At 36.4% G+C, this 6,549-nt stretch overlaps 1 long non-coding RNA gene across 1 annotated transcript; it reads right to left on the reverse strand.

Moving 5' to 3' along the window:
- Window positions 1-4,747: 4,747 nt before the first annotated feature.
- LOC108992703 lies at window positions 4,748-5,238 on the reverse strand. Its single transcript, XR_004797972.1, has 3 exons — window positions 5,145-5,238; window positions 4,892-5,001; window positions 4,748-4,762 (listed from the first exon to the last, which is right to left on the reverse strand). It is a non-coding gene; the product is annotated as an uncharacterized LOC108992703 (long non-coding RNA).
- Between the last annotated feature and the right edge of the window lie 1,311 nt (window positions 5,239-6,549).

Genomic DNA, 6,549 nt, shown 5'->3' on the forward strand with positions numbered 1-6,549 from the left:
AGTGTTGTTGAGTGGGTTTGGAAGTAGGGTCTCAACTAGTGGGTGGTGATTACTAGCGCCAATGCTAACATCTCTTCGTGTGGGTAGCGCGTTTCTACTCCTTTTAGGGCACAACTCATATACTACACCACCCTTTGCTTCTTGTCTTCTTACCGAGTAAGCACATTGGAAAAGGCATATGGCCTGACTGATAGGTATAAATATAGGACCTCCCCTGGCTTCATCTGACTTAAGATGGGAGGATTAGCTTGGTATGCAGTCAACTATTCAAATGCCTCATTTCGTTCATTGTTTCCATTGTGTGCCTTTTGTAGCACCCCAAAAAATAACAAGCAGTTGTCCGTCGGCCTTGACATGAACCGATTCAATGTCGTTATTTTGCCGATCAACTTCTATACCCTATTTAGCTCCCCTAAGGTTCATTTCCAATAGTGTCCTAATTTTCTATGGATTAGCCTTGATTCTTTGCTCTAAGACCATGAAGCCTAAGAACTTGCAAGACCTTACACTGAAAGTGCATTAAGCCGAGTCGTGGATTTCATCTTATATTTGTGCAGTACCACAAAGGCCTCCCTCAAGATCACTATGTGGTAGTAGGGTTCCTCACTTTTAACCAATAGGTAATCTAACTAAACCTCCATATTCCATCCAATATTTCCTTTGAACATGTGGTTTACTAGCCTATGATATGTCACCCCCACATTTTCTAAACCTAAGGGAATTACTTGGTAGCAGTATAGGCCCTATTCTGCTATAAAGGAGGTCTTTTCTTCGCCGCTCTGGTTCATTGCGTATATCTAGAATACACGTTCATGAATATTAGCATTTAGTGGCTCATCATGGAGTCTACTATCAGGTCGATTAGAGGCAGGGAAAAGCTGTTCTTCTTACACGCCTTATTTAGGTCATTGAAATCCATAGACATCCTCCACTTGTCGTTCGCTTTCTTTACCAGCACAACATTTGAGGCCATGGGCTTCCTAAAAAAATATTGTCTCTAAGAGGCAATCTATTTCCTCGACTATAACCCTGTATTTCTTTGCTTTAAACTCCTCAGCTTCTGCATCACCCTTTGGCTTCCAGGTCCTCGCAAAGGTGATATTCTATAATTTCTAAATTGAAGCCTGGCATGTCTTTGTGCCCCCACGCAAACACATCCCTATGCTTGACTAAAAGTTGCCTCAGTTGCTCTATGAGGCCCGATGTTAGCCGGGTCCCGATTCTGGTCGTGGTGTCCAGTCAGCCTGGGTACAAAGCCACGAGTTCTACTTACAACAGATTGCACTTGTCCCATGCCTCCACCCCTTGCTCCATCAGCTCCGGTGGCAGGGGAATGGTTTGTTTGCACTCTACCTCTTTAGTAGTCTGGATGTCTATGCCTCTATTCTTTAACTTTTGCAAGTAGCATTCACGTGCTAGTGATTGCTCCCCACACTTTGCCCAGATCTCGTTCACCAGAAACTTCATCTTCAAGTTATAGGTGGAGGTAATGTCCCTCAACTTATTCAGAGTTGGTTAGTGAAGGATGGCGTTGTATGAAGTACGAACCTTAACTACCTTAAAATCTATCATCACCGTCACTATGTAGAGGGCCAACCTTGTGACAGTGAGAAGCAGAGGGGAGGAGGAGCTAGTCGGCCGGTGACGGTGTGAAGGTGGACATGGCACTGTCGATGGTGGCGGTGTAGTGGAGGTGAGGGAGAAGAGAGTTACAACTGGGGTTCGGCTTGGGGGGGGGGGGGGGGCGATGACATGGGAAGGGGATAGGGAGAAAAGAGGAAATTAGGGAATTAGGGTTTTAAGCCTAGCCCTACATCCAGGGGTTCCTAACCTAGATCGAACGGTAGGGATTACACTAAGAGGAATAAAAGAGGACTAAATAGAAAATAAAGACTAGAAAATAAATGGAAGGTAAATATACTAAGTATTAAAACCAAACTATTCTTATTAGACAATTATATTCTTCAGCATAAAATAAAACTATGAGTTTATTAAATATTTCTTAAGAGAAATAAAATCATCTGAATAAATATAGTTTTTAACATAAAATAAAATAACGAATATTAAATAATATTCCTAAAGAAATAAAATTATTTAAATAAAAAACTTTGCTAAAACTATATTATTTTTGGGGTTTCAAAAATATAAAGAGGCTTACTTTAAAAATTTGGCTTAGTCCAATAACATTAAAAACACCACATTTAAAATAATTTTGGACTTATGAAAATATTTTAAAGATCTTAAAATACTCGGCTCCATTTAAAAATTATCTACTAAGTTTAAAATATCAATTCAAGATTTAAAACGTAAATGCGAGACTCGTGATCAATAAAGAGAAATGAACTATTGGTCACATTAGTAGACAAGCATACAAGTTCTTATTGGGCACCACGGTTCCTTGTCTAACCACAACCGGGGACAGTAATCACCAAAGAAATGATTAGCTAAAAGTACGAGGGATGAAGAGAAAACAGAAGAAAAAAGAAAGTGGGAAGAAGTTGTTGGCGAAAGTAGAGAAGAGAGGGGAAGAGAAGAAAGAAAAGAAAGAAGAAAAAAAGGAAGGAGACAAGAATGTTGGAAGAAAAAAGAAAATATATATGCGTTGACAATATAAATAGGAGAAAGGTGTCAGTCCTATGAACATGTCTGTTGTTTATTTGTTCATTTATTAATTATTACGTAATACTTGTGACTAATTATTTATTTGCTATTGTTATTCTATTGGAAAAAGCTATGCTAGCTTACTGCTGCTGGAATTTTTTTTTTTTTTAGTTTATTTATTTATTTTGTGATTAAGTAAATATTTTTTAATAATATTATAAATTATTTTCATTTTTAAAAAATATTTAACAATGTTAAAATAATCATATAAAAAAGAAAAAAAAAACATAGAATGCATTAGCAGGGCACAGCAGGAGCTCCCAGCGGTAGGCATAAACCCACCCTATTATATTAACTTGTACTAGCCATTATTGTTATTCATTTTATTTACTCGGCTATGGCATTGGACTCATCAAATGAGTCAAATGTTTAAAATTTGATGAATTTCGCTCAAAACAAACGGCATTGGATTCACCTTTTACTTAAATGTGAATCTTTCAACTATAGTGGAGTCCCATTTATCGCCAAACTTGATGAAGTACTATTAAACATCCATTGGATTATTTTATTACAAAAATCACACTTTCGCACGCAAAGCAGTTCTTTCTTCCCTCTCTTCTCTGCTTTCTTCCTCTACCCCGAAATCCCCAAATCCCTTTTCGATTATTCCTCTCCCTTTCTTTCTTCCTCTCCTCTCCGTTTCTTTCTTCCTGAATCTGAGATTTCATTCTTTCTTCCCTCTCTTCTCTGCTTTCTTCTCTACCCCGAAATCCCTTTTCAATTCTTCCTCTCCCTTTTTTCCCGATTCCCAGATTTCCCTTCTCCCTCTCCCTTTCTTCCTCTCCGTTTCTTCCCTCTGTTTCGTCTCCTATTTTTCGAAAAGGTTGTATCATATCCTTTGCCGAGAAAGTGACCAGTTCATCTTCGTGAAGCAGATGTTCAAGTTCGTATGAGGTGTTTCAGGTGAAATAGGACCTCCATCACCTCCATAGGCGCACCGTTGCCGCTCCTTTCTCTTCTACTCCAAACGTTCTCCATCTCCGTGAGTTCACTCTCTCATATATATATTAATCATATATGCATGTATGAAAAATTTTGCACTACATTTATATGATTTTAGATGAGACGTAAATAACTGGGATCCACAAAGTTAAACCCCAATTAATTGGTATTACAACTTGGTTAGCTCGTATAACTACTTTAGTTTTATATGGCTTTTGAGGCATACAATGTCAGCATGGTGGATAAAGATGATATCTAGCTATGACCCAGAAATATGTTTCAAGAAGATTATCTACTTGCTTATAGTCATCAAAATGATTTTGAATACCACTTGTTTACAGCAACCAATAACAACAATAATACTCACCACAAGAAAAATGGCCTTTTCCAGCGCTCAAAATCGTCGCAAATACCCTTCAGAATCGCTACATTTGATCATTTTCGGCGATTTATAAATCGCTGCAGGTTCGCCACAATTCTAAAGCCATTTTTGATCAATTGTGGCGATTGGAAAAAATCGTCAGAAAATCTACAATTCCCGGCGATTTTAGTCTGTCGAAAATGTTCAAAAAATCGACAGAAATGGACTTCCGATTTACCTTTAAAATCGCTGAAAACAACTATTTCCGGCGATATTCATCGCCACAAAAACTTAATAAATCGCCGCAAATAACTTATTATTTTTCTCAACGATTTAAAATTATCGCCATGAGGAAGTATTTCCAGCGGGGTCAGTTTCGCCGCAAAAAAGTTATTGTGGCGGTTTCATGTCGCCGCAAATAAATTTCTGCTATGAAAAATTTATTTCCGGCGATCAAAACTCGCCGGAAAAGATGTTTCACAAAATAAAAAAAAAAATGCACAAAACAGTATAGAGAAAATATGATACACATCCAAGTTTTGCAGGCTTCACAATTTTACTTTACACTATGGATTGCCCTAATATTCTTTTTATATACTCAAAAAAGAATCAAAGATCTATAGTAACTATACTAGGAACAAAGTACTTTAAAAAAACACATTTACAGGGAGCAGTATCATTGAAGAGTGTCACAGGGAGGTTAGACTAGCCTATGACAGGGATTGCCACTAAGAGTAAACTCACATTACACATCCAGCTGAGATGTAATATAAACATGGTTGTATTGGTGATAGATGCCTAAAAGAGAACAAGAAAAGCTGAATTTTCATTGAAGAAATGTAATTTAAGAAGCCTCAAATAAACATGCTGCGTCCAAAAAGATTTGAAAAAAGAAAAAGAAAAAATGTACAGTATCAAAAGCCGAACCTGCAGAGGCATTGAACGTGCTCCAAGATCCCAAACTTTGAAATTTCTAAGAGCGATCCTTTCACGGCTACCTAACTCCCATACCATGACATCATCCATGTTTGTTCCAACTGAAATTGTACAGGCTCACATAATGTAAGAAAAAAATCAAAGATAAAAGCTAAAATCTAGAATTCCAAAAACCTAAATTTAAATAACTACACCACATGAATGAAACCACAAAATTACATTCTGTACATTAAAAGGGGCTCACCAAGAAGTAGAATCTGCTGCAGTGGATGGAAATCCATACTCTTGACAGCTGATCCTTGATTTAGAGTCATAACAACAGTTTTGGGCAAGTCATCAGTAGTGTTAGGAACTTTGACCATGGCTCTGTCCAGTGTATGAAACAGGCAGAATATTTGCTGGCAGGTTGTGGACCTGTTGATAAATCATAAACGCATCATCAATTACATGACTCTTTCACATTGATCTTTCAAGCAATGGCAAAATCTACATATCGAATAGATTTTCAATCAAAGACAAAAAGCAGAACTTTGGTTTCAAGACAACAGACATGGATATATCAGGTTCACAAGTTATAAGATCAGTGTAATAAATTCATTAAACGGCAAACCAGAAAATTTACAAAAAAATCATAAAAAAATTAAAATCAAATCTACCATCCATGTCTTCTCCCTCCCCCCTCCCCTTCCTCTTGTGGTATCAAAAGTATTGAATGATGTGGTGCACAAAAAACAAAATAAAATAAAAGGCAGGCACAAACCAAAAGCTAAACAACCTAATCAAAATTTATCCAAAATTGATTTATATATATTGTCTAACATGAGCATCAAAACAATTTATATAAACTTTTATATGATGACTAATCCTTTTTTTTTTTTGACAAGTAAGATGACTAATCTATTTCCATAACATTCGAAAGATAATTCATTTTGATAGTTTCAAATATATAAACATGGAACAAGTTCATTTGAAAGGATAAGTTACTTAATCATTGCTTAACATGAAGCATGGAATATTATTAATTAAGCATGTGGTTGATTACGCGCGCTGAATTATTATAGATTATTATAGATTATTCCTAAGGCAGCTTTTCAAGGTATACTAATTTAGTTCATAAAGTACTATTTCATTTGATTATAAGGGTAATTAATTACTAAATTGGTTCCCATTCTTTGCCTTTTAAAGTAATTAGATTACTCCATGTATTATTAAATTGTGAGACCTTATACTTTACGTGTATGATCTCTATCTTAAAGTATGTCTATTTTTTATCGCTCAATATATACACTTGAACCGGGCTGAAACTAGAAGCCAGGAAGTAGCATGTATGCATTGAAGTACTACAGATTACATGTACATGGTATATATCGGCCAACTTATTATTTTCCAATTGCCTAGCTATCTGAACTGATCTAAATTTACCAAAAAGAAAATTAGACGTTTTGGGAGGTCTAGGTTGGGGACCAAATTCCTGGGGTAGTCATGTCATGTACATCAAGCTCTTGAATGAAACTCACTTGGATCCTTTTGCAATCCTGCCAAATTATTCCATATATCATCATTTTCACTTGAAATAAACTTACAGTATTATGAGAGCAAATGGAAATCATGGTCTTGTCTCTCTCAAAATATACAGAGATCAGTGAATG

The sequence above is a fragment of the Juglans regia genome, chromosome 1 (assembly GCF_001411555.2).
Source record: "Juglans regia cultivar Chandler chromosome 1, Walnut 2.0, whole genome shotgun sequence".
In the NCBI taxonomy this organism is placed as follows: domain Eukaryota; kingdom Viridiplantae; phylum Streptophyta; class Magnoliopsida; order Fagales; family Juglandaceae; genus Juglans; species Juglans regia.